Here is a 14,535-nt window from a genome sequence, read left to right on the forward strand (position 1 = left end):
CACCGTGTGCCAGATGCAACAAAGCAGCCCCATAACATAACCGAGCCTCCTCCATGTTTCACATTAGGTACAGTGTTCTTTTCTTTGGATGCTTCATCTCTTCGTCTGTGAACATAGAGCTGATGTGACTTGCCAAAAAGCTCCAGTTTTGTCTCATCTGTCCAAAGGACATTCTCCCAGAAGCTTTGTGGCTTGTCAATATGCATTTTGGAAAATTCCAGTCTCGCTTTTTTATGATTTGGTGTCCTCCTCGGTTGTCTTCCATTAAGTCCACTTTGGCTCAAACAGTGACGGATGGTGCGATCTGACACTGATGTACCTTGACCTTGGAGTTCACCTCTAATCTCTTTGGAAGTTGTTCTGGGCTCTTTGGTTACCATTCGTATTATCCGTCTCTTCAATATGTCATCAATTTTCCTCTTGCGGCCACGTCCAGGGAGGTTGGCTACAGTCCCATGGACCTTAAACTTCTGAATAATATGTGCAGCTGTAGTCACAGGAACGTCAAGCTGCTTGGAGATGGTCTTATAGCCTTTACCTTTAACATGAAGGTCTATAATGTTCTTTCTGATCTCCTGAGACAACTCTCTCCTTAGCTTTCTGTGGTCCATGTTCAGTGTGGTACACACCATGACACCAAACAGCACAGTGACTACTTTTCACCCTTTAAATAGGCAGACTGACTGATTACAAGTTTGAAGACACCTGTGATGCTAATTACAGGACACACCTTAGTTTAATATGTCCCTATGGTCAAATTATTTTCAATCTTTTCTAGGGCTACCATCATTTTTGTCTAGGCCAGTTTCATCAGTTTGTTTTTTAAAATGATTCTGTTGAACCACAATTCAAAAACAACAGCTGATTTTCATTAGTTAATTTTCAGTAAATTTTTATTTATTATTACTTTTGTCAGTTTCAAGTTATTTCAGTGACCATTGTGGGTTTTTCTCTCTTTAACGGAACGTTACCAACAACTTTGCCTACGTCTGTATATAAAAATTAAAATAAGAATACAATGCTAAATATAAACTATACAAGACCATTTTGAGACAAAAATGACAAGGTAAAGTGACAGTGGTAGGATTAGTAGCAGCAGAGTCAGCGAGTCTGTGTTAAAGTCTGTGTGAAGCCAAAATAATTCTGCATTCTGGGTTCGTCACACCACAGAAAAATGTTTTACTAACCACCCAGCCAAATTTGAATGATTAAAAAAATTGACAAGTATATAATATTAGCTTTCAAAATCATGGAAAAATCAGCAATATTCTCTGCTCTGAGACGCTGGGGGCGTGTCAGCTGAAGGCACTGAAACCACGGCCACAAGCGGAGAAGGTGCATTCTCTCAGTAGTGGCGAGTAAAGAAAAAAAATCCTGAACACAAAACTGGCAAAAAACAGATTACCGGTCTAACTCCACAATCCAGTACTACAATGTTCACAGTCTTTGCACATGTTTTCAGTCATCAGTTTCCAACATTTACAATGTGTTTAGAAATAACTCTCTGAATTTCCTTTACACGGCCTTTAAAGGGACTGTTTGTAAGAATCAGAAATTGGTTGTTACAGCAACACCTGTGGCTGTTAAGTCAACGAAAGTCAACATCCTGTTGCTCGCGCTCGCCCGTGTGCAGGCGCTACCTGAATTTGAGCAAGCATCCGTCAAAACAGTGAGGCGACACACGTCAGCTAAAAGCACAATATCACTCTATATTTCAGCTGCTTGGCAGTAATGTTAGCTGACCAGACGAAGGTCTCTCCATGAATCAATGCTGATCCTAGTGTTGGCCTTTCCTGCTTCAGCCTCCCGACCGCGGTCGGAGGGAACAGAGGAGACACTGGCACCCGGTCGGAGACGATAACGTAACTCGTTGCGGAGCCCCGTCACTTCACAAGACACGGGAAACCTCTGTTGGTCTGGAGGAGCTGCAGCAGTTATTTCTGCACAAACGTCCACTGTACATTCACTAGATATTCTCAGAGCTAAACTAACTCTTCTGCAGTGTGGAGTGTGCGCGCATGCACGTGAGAGTGGAGCAAGCTGAGTGAAGGCAAGCAGGCAGGCAGAGGAGCAGAGTACAGCAGAGACTCCGGTCCTACGGTCTCCCCTACGTCCTCCGACCGCGGCCAACACTGTTTAACAGACGGGCTTCACTAGATACAACCAAGAGGTTTTGGTGCTTCACTGTAGTTTGTGTTGGAGTCTGAGTCTGAACAGCGTAGACACACGCGAGCGTGCATGGGACACCGACCCACAATGATTTATACGTGTAAGAAGTTACAAACAGTCCCTTTTAACTGTGTACACCAGACTAATATATATTATATGATTAAATAATGCTACTCAGTGTGTTTCTGTATTGATATAGAGATGTAAGTAACTGCTGGTGTACAGTCTGACGGCAGCAGGTAGAAAGGAGCACATGAAGTGCTCAGTTGGGTGGGATGATCCCGAGGGTGAATGAGCTGTCCATCTGCCACATGGAGGGGATAGGAGGGGTTAACCCTGATGGCTTAGGTCTTGTCCTTCATCCTCCTCTCTGCCACTGACTCCAGGCGGTCCACTTCCAGCCCGACCACAGAGCTGGCTTTACTTACCAGCTTGTTAAGTCTGTTGGTCTCGCCAGCCTTGATGCCATCACCCCAAGCATACCTTGGCAAAGAACAATGTACTGCCTACTACAGACTGTAGGAGGTCTTCAGGAGTCTGTTGCACACACTGAAAGATCTGAGTCTCCTCAGAAAGAACAGTCTGCTCTGTCCCTTCTTGAACAGGGCATCGGTGTTAAGAGGCCTGTCCATTTGTTTGTTGATTTGGATACCAAGGTACCTGTATGAGTCCATGCTTTCCACTTGACGAGGCTCTCCATCAGTCCTCTGTACTCCTCACTGTCATTGTTGATGCATCCAACAATGGAGGAGACGTGGGAAAACATTTTGAGGTGGCAGGAACCAGAGTTAAAGTGGAAGTCTGAGTTGTAAATAGTGAAGAGGAATGGTGCCAGTGCAGTTCCACGAGGTGCTCCGATGTTGCTAATCACAACCTCAGACATACTCTGACATACTGTGGCCAGCCAGTGAGGTAGTCCATTATGCAGCATGCACTATCAGGGTGCAGTTGCATTGCCAGTAGATTTTTTCCCTCAGAAGACAGAAGGTGGTGTTGTACATACTGGAGAAGTTGGAAAAACAAGACTCTCACAGTGCATCCCTGCTTCTCCAGGTGTGAGATGACCTTGTGGGTCAGGAAGATGATGGCATCCTCTACAATCCAATGTTTGAGCAGTAAGCAGTGAGCAGGGTCCTCGGGTGGCGCCTCTCAAAGGTCTTCATGACATGTGACGTAAGTGTCACAGGTCTGTAGTCATTGACAGCACTGGGATGTCCTTTCTTTGGCGCTGGAACGATGCAAAAGGTCTTCTGTAGATTGGGCACCTCCCTCAACCTCAAGGAAAGATCGAAGAGGTGCTGGAAGACTGCTGCAAGTTGCCCAGAACTTGCTTTAAGTGTCCTGTTGTCTGGCCCACTGGCTTTATCTATTTATATAGAGTCTGGCTGGTGGTAAGTGTGGGGCTGGGAGAATGTCCTGGGGGACAGTAGTAGTGGTTGACATGTCATGGAAGGAGGGGTGGGGATTGTGATACAATTCCATCCAGTGCCATGTAGGTGTTGGGTAGGGGAGAACTGGAGGGTGAGGGGTGTAGTCCTCCTGGAAGAGTTCCCAGTCTGTGACTCCTTGAGGGACTCTTCAGCAGCCTTAGACCACCAGACCTTCAAAGTCCTTGTGCTGGCCATCAGTGGCCACCAGTGGCTTGTAGGTGGTTTCAAGTTGTATCAGTTTTGTGGTCTGATTCTCTGAGAGGGGGGAGGGAAGAAGAGCTGTATGCCCCCTTCACAATAATGTTCTCATCCCAACTCATCACATACAGACGCTTTGTCACGCCCCTTGGTGTCACTTTAGGTTTAGGCAATAAAACCACTATAGTTAGGTTTAAGAAAGAACTACATGGTTGGGCTTAAAACTACATTTGTAAAGTGAAAATGAAACTGAACGTTGTGAACATGGGACACAAACAAACAGCTGATTGTAACGTGAAAGTGAAACTTCACACACGGATGTCCCGTGTGTGAATGAACAGCGGTCTCCTGGATGAAAGCCTTGAGCCTTGTGTTTGTTGGACCCGTCCACCTCCCCTCCCGCCCGCCCTTAGTGTCTTTTTGCTCTTTAAACTACGTCAGCTCACGCCTGACACACTTTCTCTGAGTATTTACTATTGCCACGGACAGGTTTACATTGTAGTTCATGGAGAGCCCGGTGCGTTTGACCACTGGTTTGATGGTCACATGTTACCTCTGTATCTCACATATAAAGAGAATGTATCTCCTCACAACAAATGTTTTCTTCTTCACTGGGATGATTCTGTCAGTCATTTCTCACAAATGGACCTGTGAAGACAAACGTAAAACAGAGTATATGTTTACGGTTTACAGAGTTTATGCATAACGTGAATACTGAGCTAACGTGACAGAGATGGCCACAGATGTTGTTAATTTCTCGCCGATTTCAGATCAGATTCCTGCTGGAACATGCAAAACTTTTTGATTTCTAAATAGTTATATAGTTTAATATTCACGATAGAAATGCTGATAAACTCCGTGTAGCTCACACAGTGAATCTCCATTCCCCGGCTGCAGGCAGTGATGCTGTGTCGACGCCAATTGATTGACAGCAGAGACCGGGACACGCTGACCAATCGGAGCAGACTAGGAGGAGACAGGCTCTGAACCAGAGTTTTTCAGACAGAGAGTGAAAGAGGCTTTATGCAAGCAGACAGTATGAGAAGAATAAAGTTTTTTTTGAACATTACAGCATGTAGACATGTTCTAGTAGAACATTAAAATACACCTATGAACCTGAATATGAGCATAATTTGTGACCTTTAATATTAATTTTTGCAGGTACATATGGAGGAAATTAGTTTCTGGTGACTTAACATTTCCTTAAGCAGCTACTCTGTCAGAATGCATCACAAGAACAACTGGTGTATCTACAGTGTATCCTGTGCAGCTAAACAAACTGTGACTGAGAGGATTTGTTGGCTCATGTTGTTTTAATAAAGACGTCAAAAACGTTGTCTGACACTGCCATGAAACCAAACAAAGTTATTAAACTCAGAGATGGAACCTGTTTGTTCCAATAAAATGTGCCCCTCCAGCACATACGCCAACAAAGATGTATCTCTTCTTGTTTTGCTTTCTATGTTGTTTCCCACATTACATTGAATGCTCTGGTCTTTGTCTTCATGTCCAGTAGGCGCATGCAATGTTTCCTGTGAATCCATGTGTATGGCTATGCATTTTGAGTACCACTTGGGAACAGAAAAGTATAAAAAAATTGACAAAAAAGTTAATAACACTACTTCAGGAGTAACAGAAGTCAGACGGCGGCTGGCGGTACCACAGTTTCTGCACTCTGTGGCTCACGTTACTGCAGTTTCACAAGTGTGTCGGAGAACTACGGTGGCCTTCAGTTAACGTATATGTGACCCGCTCTATCAAAATGAGTCGTAAGTCGCGGCAGCGCATTCTTGTAAAAACACATTTTTTTATGAAAAAGTGTGTTTGTTTTTGTTTATGAATAAATAAAGTCTCAGCTTTCATAAAAAGTAAGAATCAATGTAAAATTCAAATGATAAGTCTAGTTTTGAAGCTCTTAAACATAACGTTGTCGTAAAGTTTTTACCGGAAGTCCGCTGTATTGACGCGGCTCAATAGAGTTGATTGACAGATTGTGGTTGACAGAGGAGATACAGTGGAGGAAATAAGTATTTGATCCCTTGCCGATTTTGTAAGTTTGCCCACTTACAAAGAAAAGAACGGTCTATAATTTTAATGGTAGGTTTATTTTAACAGTGAGAGACAGAATATTAAAAAAAAATTCCAGAAAATCACATCATATAAAAGTTATAAATTGATTTGTATTTTATTGTGGGAAATAAGTATTTGATCCCCTAGCAACCAACAAGAATTCTGGCCCCCACAGACCGGTTAGATTAGTCCTCTCGCTTTAAGAAAGTACTCCGAATCTCAACTCGTGACCTGTATAAAAGACAACTGTCTCAACTCATTACCTGTATAAAAGACACCTGTCCACAATCAGATTCCAACCTCTCCACCATGGGCAAGACCAAAGGGCTGTCCAAGGACGTCAGGGACAAGATTGTAGACCTGCACAAGACTGGAATGGGCTACAAGACCATTGGCAAGCAGCTTTGTGAGAAGGAGACAACTGTTGGTGCCATTATTCGGAAATGGAAGAAACACAAAATGACCATCAATCGCCCTCGGTCTGGGGCTCCACGCAAGATCTCGTCTCGTGGGGTATCGATGATCATGAGAAAGGTGAGGGATCAGCCCAGAAATACACGGGAGGAACTTCTTAATGACCTCAAGACAGCTGGGACCACAATCACCAAGAAAATCATTGGTAACACACTACGCCGTAATGGATTAAAATCCTGCAGCACCCACAAGGTCCCCCTGCTCAAGAAGGAACATGTACAGGCCCGTCTGTTTGCCAATGAACACCTGAATGATTCAGAGAAGGCTTGGGAGAAGGTGATATGGTCAGATGAGACCAAAATCAAGCTCTTTGGCATCAACTCGACTCGCCGTATTTGGAGGAAGAGAAATGCTGACTATAACCCCAAGAACACCATCCCCACCGTCAAGCATGGAGGTGGAAACATTATGTTTTGGGGGTGTTTCTCTGCTAAGGGGACAGGACGACTTCACCGCATCGAAGAGAGGATGGACGGGGCCATGTACCGTGAAATGTTGGGCGACAACCTCCTTCCCTCAGCCAGGACACTGAAAATGGGTCATGGATGGGTCTTCCAGCACGACAATGACCCAAAACATACGGCCAAGGCAACAAAGGAGTGACTCAAAAAAAAGCACATTAAGGTCATGGAGCGGCCTAGCCAGTCTCCGGACCTAAATTCCATAGAAAATCTGTGGAGGGAGCTGAAGCTTCGAGTTGCCAAGCGACAGCCTCGAAACCTTAAGGATTTGGAGATGATTGCAAAGAGGAGTGGACCAAAATCCCTCCTGAGATGTGCGCAAACCTGGTGACCAACTACAAGAAACGTCTGACCTCTGTGCTTGCCAACAACGTTTCTCCACCAAGTACTGAGTCATGTTTTGCTAGGGGATCAAATACTTATTTCCCACAATCAAATACAAATCAATTTATAACTTTTATATGAATTGATTTTCTGGATTTTTTTTTATATTCTGTCTCTCACTGTTAAAATAAACCTACCATTAAAATTATAGACCGTTCTTTTCTTTGTAAGTGGGCAAACTTACAAAATCGGCAAGGGATCAAATACTTATTTCCTCCACTGTAGCTGGCTTGACAAGATGAATTCACGTGAGGAAAACATCGCTCGACTTTTAAATTAAATTCCTGTTAGAGGTGCTACATCTGACGACAACTGGACCGAATTAAATTCAGATTATTTCACCGCACCGGGTGATGAGGACAGCGGGTGCACCGAGTCGGGTCGGACGCCCGGCTAACGCTAGAGGCTAGCTCTCAATCCGCTGATCAGGACGGAGAAAGAGAGTTGGAGGAAGATGAGGAGGAAGATATTCCACTCATGGCTGAGCCGATGATGACACACAGTGTCTCTGATTAAAGTTATTAAATCAGGACAGTGTTAAAGAGACTGAGATCGCCCGGCCGGGAGTACCAGTGTAGCTGCAAACTGTAAAACAGCGCCGCTCTCTACACCGGAGGAGATGGAGAGAAGACGCGATCAAATGAAAGAAATGACTAATGGTAAGTTCTTATAGTTAAACTACACTATCCTTATTTTATCTGTTTGTTTTAAAGACTTTTAAAATCACTAGAGCAGGCAAAGAAGCATTAATAGCAGCTAATAATGTGTGTGTCAGTGTGTGTAGTCTATATGTGTCTGTCTGTCTCAGGTGTGTCTCTCAGGTGCCTGTCTCCTATAAATTATTATTATTAAAGAGGAAATGTTGTGTAGTGTTTAATTCATTCAAAGAAGTACTGTATCTGAACATAATCCAGGCAGCTGTTACCTCCTCACAGGACCAGGTTTTATGAAAACAATATACAAACGTCATTTCTAGGAGACAGGGACAGGGACAGACAGGGTTGCTGTGAGAGACACAAAAGGTGAGGATATCATTTTAAATAGCAAAAGAAATAGCTTAACATATAGTAAAATGATATGTTGTATATTAATCTGATATCACATGGTGAATAGGCTATGTTAATGAATATAGGGCTGTATTGATATGATAATGATCAGGCCTCGTTCAACAATGATTCAACATGATTTAGCCAGCCTAAAATCTTTGAGATGACTTGATTTTTAACTTTATGCTTTTCACTTTATGTCATTTTGTAGATGAGAAACATCTGGATCTCCTTGAGAAGATCAGCTCCCACATGACCCTGTCAAAGGATACAGTGAGCTCCAGGAGAAGCCAGCAGAATGAGCACAGGCACCACATTTCGTAGTCTTTCTATTATATCTATATTTCTATTATATATTATATTATATAATATTGTACATACATAATATGTACATAATATTTGTTCATATGCTATCCATTTTCTAGTATGTTTTTTTTATTGTTTGGATATGGACTTGTAAGTTTGTGCATGTACCTGTGTGCACATGGCTCCATATTTAATATTTTTAATTATTTATTCTTCATATAATTATTATTATATTGAAATAAACATATATACTATATATTATATCATGTGCAGTATATTTTGTTTTAGATTTTATCAATTTTATTCCATACATTTTGGATTCTTTTCTACATGGACTTCTAGCCCTATCTACTGTACTGCTTGTGGTCATACACGTGCACGTGGCCACGTGCACATCACGTGCTCGTGACTATGTGCACATATACATGTGCACATAGCATGAAGGTATGTGTAGGCTAAATTATGAAATGTTGGGTGTCACTTTTGACCAAAACATATTGTGTTCATTTAGACTTGAGTCTCAATAAATGTGTTTTAATCAATGCAAAAAATGGCTGAATATGAATTCTTATCTTTAATGCCCTTTTTCTCAAAAGTAATGTTTCATGACAGTCGAACTTTGAAAGAGCATATCTCATTGAATATTTGGCGTAGAAAGATAATCTTGATATTGCCATAAAGCTGAGACTTTCCTCTTTACAGTCGGACAGATAACTCAAAATGTGTTTCGGGGTCAATGTGACTCATAATGATGGAGCAGGTCACATATATGCGAAAGTCTCTCTCTAGAGCCAGTTTGGTTTGTCCATTCTGGGCTACTGTAGAAATATGAAGGAGCAACATGGTAGACTCCAAGAGGACCTGCTCCCTATGGAGATATGAAGGACTCATTCTAAGCTAACGAAAACACCATTCTTAGTTTCAGGTGATTATACACTAATGAAAAAATAGTTGTGAATATTATATTCCATTTCTGCTTAAAGATCCCCCGAAATGTTAAACACTGTTCCTTTAAGGAAACTATACAATAAATAGAAGGTATGCTTTGACATCACTCCTTCATTTGACACCACCCTCCTCACCACGACTGGGACCAAACAAAGTATTATATAAATATAAAGTATATCCAGTATTTTGGTGCCCAGCTCTGCTTGGTGGGAGGAGGTGCAAACAGGTTGTGTGAGTTGATATTTTGAGAATGCGAAAAGACGTCTCAGAATCTGTTTCTGCAGCAACAACATTTTATCAGCAAAAATATTAATTAAGAATAACGCTTATATACTAAACAAAATAAATTATTTTAATCAAACACCCTATAACCAGAAGGAGCATTAGAATTGGCATCAAAATTAATGCTTAATGTGTTTAAGGAAAGTCTGCAGTGTCGTGCCAGAGGGCAGTGCCATTACACATGTTCTACTGTGTTCACCTTGATTAAATCACATGCAAATGACATTAGACTTTTACAGAAGAATCCCACACCTCTACACACATCAGACTGCTTGGTTAGAACTCAGTATTCTGCCTGTTTATGCGGGAGATTTTGAATTACCAGAGGATCCTGTGCATCACTACCGCCTTTCCAACTGTATTATAAGTAATTATAAGTGGCATTTAATGTTTTATTATTGAAATGCATTAAGGCTTTTACGCATCAGGGTGTTTTTTCGTGCGATTAATTTGCACGTCAATATATTTTTTAAAACTGTTATTTTTGTCATTGGTACTTTCACACAAAACGGGAATGTTACTCGGCGAAAAAGCATCGTCATATTTTTCCAGAACGAGGTAGATTTTTCTGAGCTTTCTCACTGTGAATAAAGGCCAATGCCGTTGTGTGGAACACACACATTAAAAACGTACACTATAGTGTACAACAACATGGAGGCTCCGTATTCCAAACCAAGACAGCAAACTTTATTATTCACAAATTATTATGCACAGCGCATACTAGATCACAATATTTGAGAGGTGAGATAAAGTGCGATCATAAACTGCAGGCCTTAGCTTCACTATCCATCCATCCATCTTCAACCGCTTATCCGGGGTTGGGTCGCAGGGGCAACAGCTCCAGCAGGGGACCCCAAACTTCCCTTTCCCGGGCCACATTAACCAGCTCTGACTGGGGGATCCCGAGGTGTTCCCAGGCCAGAGTGGAGATATAATCTCTCCACCTACTCCTGGGTGTTCCCCCCCCCGGCCTCCTCCCAGCTGGTCGTGCCTGGAACACCTCCCAAGGGAGGCGCCCAGGGGGCATCCTTACCAGATGCCCGAACCACCTCAGCTGGCTCCTTTCGACGCAAAGGAGCAGCGGCTCTACTCCGAGTCCCTCACGGATAACTGAGCTTCTCACCCTATCTCTAAGGGAGACGCCAGCCACCCTCCTGAGGAAACCCATTTCGGCCGCTTGTACCCGCGATCTAGTCATTTGGGTCCTGACCCAGCCCTCATGACCATAGGTGAGAGTAGGAACGAAGACTGACCGGTAGATCGAGAGCTTTGCCTTCCGGCTCAGCTCTCTTTTCGTCACAACGGTGCGGTAAAGCGAATGCGATACTGCCCCCCCCCCCCCCCCCCCCCGCTGCTCCGATTCTCCGTCCAATCTCACGTTCCATAGTCCCCTCACTCGCGAACAAGACCCCGAGGTACACTGAAAAAAGTGCAACGACTGTGTCATTCATTTAAAGTGCATTTCTATATTGGTCTGATTGAAAATCATGGTTTCCGGTTTAAACCAATTTTTTTCACTTTGCTTTAAAGCAAATAATACTCCCCCTGGAGTAAAGTAAAGCAATAATTTAACTCAAATAGTATTTTCACTTCAAACCAGAGATTTTCATGTCACGTGACCACATGACGTCACATCAGCTCGCTCCTTCGTGAAGTTTGCTGTCCGCCATTACCTCGCTTCAACAGAGAGGACCGACTGCTGTTCAAGACAACTCTTTTAAACAAGGTAAGAACTCTAAATTGTGTTGTTTTTAGGGGCACATGTGTTTTCCGTGTACATTTATGGTTAGTGGCAGGATGGACAACTATTTTACACTGTCTCTTGTATTTTGCGCGGTTGTTAGCTAACACTAGCTAAACCAGGTTATCTGCTTTAATGTCTCATGTAGAGAGAAACCTTTCTTTACCAACGTTTCACAAGTGCTAAGTCAATACTGGAGCTAATGTTAATGCTAATGTTGTTAGCTACAGTTATTTTCTTCGGACATTGTCCGGAGTTCACATGAGAAAAGTGCTCGGGAGAGGCATGGCTGTGTTATAACGGGAGACCGGGAGAAGGGTAGAGGGCCGGCGGGTCTGGACATGTTTCTACCAGGGTGGGGCTGGGCTCCTCCGCCGCTCTCACACACAGAGACACACAGAGACACACAGAGAGCTGCAGCAGCAGCAGAGCCAGGTGAGGAGGACTAGGTGAAACTCCGCGGACACTTTAACGCTACTGAATTGACGACCATAATGAACGTTACTGTAAGTGTCATAAACCTTTGGAGTAAAAACGAAATCAATTTATTAAAACTTGTGTTTAACAAACAAAACGTAATTTGACGGAGGTGACGCACGTTCACCGGCCGTCTCTCATCCACAGCCGGTCTGTTTACAGCCTCAGCTCTCTCTCTGGTTACTGCATGGAACCTCGTTTATTTTAAAAGTTAGGTATCTCATGTCTGAAAAGGCCAGAAAAACCATGCAGCTCCTCCAGACCCCCACCTCCCTCTATCAGGGTACCCTCCAGACCCCACCTCCCTCTATCAGGGTACCCTCCAAGCAGTGAATCTGCTCAGATAAGCAACACAGGGAGGGATTGATAGTACGACAGGTGATTGACAATTTTCTGTGCCCTACACATTTTTTAATCCAGAGTTACCGTTTTGCTAAGAGGAATATGTTAGTTTATATGGTGACTTTGCTCTTTTTGCTCTTGAAACAACATGTTGTAATATAAATATTGTGAACTCATATGAATATTACTTTTACTCTTTTTAAGCATAATCAAAAATGATGAGAATGGATTGAGTACTAGACGGTGAGTATCGATTAAAGAGGAAGAATTCATATCACATTCTCTCATTTGTCAATGTTAATGCAGTATACTGTAATACCACCAGTATGTCTAAGGCCTAATTATTAAATTAGAGTCTGTTGTGACAATTATGGACAATGTTAACTATCCCAACAAAAAACTAAATGTGAAATCTCACCTTTTGCTTTGTGTTTACAGGTTTGCTGTTGTTTCATGAAAAGGTCACAGTTTAGCCACATTGCTGAATTTGGTAAGTCCCAAAATGAACAACAGTGAACATCATTTTCATGTATGTTTAAATAGGAATGACAAACCCAAAATAGAAATACAGCACTTTAGAGAATAAGTTACCACAGATGTATAGGCCAACTTACTAATGTAGTATATAAATGCAATTTCAATAATTTCAGTTGAATTAGTAATGCAGTGGAAATTACATGACAGTATGAACATTTATTGGCAGGTTCACTTCATATCAGTATTTTTACATGTTTAATTTATTATTATATTTTAAGAATTATAAACACAAATCAAAAACAACTTCTTTTCACCAGAATTGTGAATCAATGAATTTGTGAATATGAATCAGATGTAAGTTAATGGCCGATTTTTCACTCCAACTAACACTACTGTTTTTATTCTTGCTTTTACTAGATCCTTTTGGATGGGCTGCCATGGCCGTGAAAAGGCCAGCCAAGTTGCGAGTTATTCGTGCAGTGATAAAGGACAAAATGGACAAGACTTTTTCACTACGAAGACAGGACGTTGTGGGAAAGGAATCAGGAGTGGAAGAGTTGAAAGATAGATGGCCTTAATTTCAGATTTTCCCTGTTAACAGAATTATTTCTGTGGTATAAATATTGTGGCCCTGTTATTAACACTGAAATGTGAATAATGCTAAATTCATAATGACCAGCAATTCAGTACTAGTAATGGTAATGTTCTTAAACTGACTTATGCACAAAAGACCAAGCTTTGTTCATAGATTGCACCCCCAGCAATTGAACTGCACTTTTCCTTGGTTGTTTTTTTGGGTCTCTTGATCTCACATTTGTAATGGTTCAAAATAATGTGACATTCATACATTCTGGTCATTTTATCAAAGGATAGTCAAGTTTTAACACTGTTAGAATCTATTTTTACATTTCTTAATGGCTATTACATTACATATCTCAGGTTCTAAAGGAGAGATGTACAAACCCGTTTCACATGTTAAGATATCTGTGGTTAAGGTTACAGAAAGGTTGCATAAGGTTTAAAAAACATTGAAAAGATCATGATTTATTTGATTTTATAGTTACTATGTATTTTTCCTCAAGTGTTGAGTATACTGAAGGAACTGGCCTTCTACCTCCAAGAGGTCAAGGCCCAGTTACGTGTTGGTTAATCTTGTGTGACAAAGAGAATTTCCAAACAGATGAGTTAAAGCATAATGATTCAATTTATTCCGAACAATCAATGTTGCATAAGTAAAAATAAAAGAGTTTACAGATATCTGGATCCAACCTACGTGTCCCTGACAACATACAGTGCATGGGTCAGTTCGCGAAGTCTGAACCCCGAGCTATCCCTGATCCAGCCTATTCATGGTTTACACAATATTAATATTCATGAGCTTATGGCACGTGATGTTTCTGCTGCATGCTTTCTTTGTTATCTCCTTCTGGCTCCTTCCTCTCTTTGACCTTGCAAAAGAAGAACAGCACCTGCCTCCTCCCTTTCCTCACAATCACTCTAATCATAACAAATCCAACAGTCAGGTTATTGTAAGCACTTTTGTACATAATAAATCCAACAGACCCTCTTTTGAACTTAACTAAGTTCACCTACAGATAATGTTACATACAGATATATTTATTATAAGCATAGATAATGTTACGTACAGATGTATTAATTATAAGCATCATCATGTTACGTACAGATGTTTTAATTATAAGCATCATCACACAACCTCTTCAGGATCAACA

At 41.8% G+C, this 14,535-nt stretch overlaps 2 long non-coding RNA genes across 3 annotated transcripts; both read left to right on the plus strand.

Moving 5' to 3' along the window:
• Nucleotides 1-7,420: 7,420 nt before the first annotated feature.
• On the plus strand, nucleotides 7,421-8,801 carry LOC119496709. Of its 2 annotated transcripts, none has more exons than XR_005208785.1 (2): nucleotides 7,421-7,845; nucleotides 8,444-8,801. It is a non-coding gene; the product is annotated as an uncharacterized LOC119496709 (long non-coding RNA). The 2 variants fall into 2 exon arrangements; XR_005208786.1 differs by lacking the exon at nucleotides 7,421-7,845 and adding an exon at nucleotides 7,984-8,208.
• A 3,532-nt stretch (nucleotides 8,802-12,333) lies between these two features.
• LOC119496704 lies at nucleotides 12,334-13,389 on the plus strand. The gene is made up of 3 exons (XR_005208781.1): nucleotides 12,334-12,571; nucleotides 12,767-12,818; nucleotides 13,223-13,389. It is a non-coding gene; the product is annotated as an uncharacterized LOC119496704 (long non-coding RNA).
• Nucleotides 13,390-14,535: the final 1,146 nt, after the last annotated feature.

This window comes from Sebastes umbrosus, chromosome 11 (assembly GCF_015220745.1).
Source record: "Sebastes umbrosus isolate fSebUmb1 chromosome 11, fSebUmb1.pri, whole genome shotgun sequence".
NCBI lineage: Eukaryota > Metazoa > Chordata > Actinopteri > Perciformes > Sebastidae > Sebastes > Sebastes umbrosus.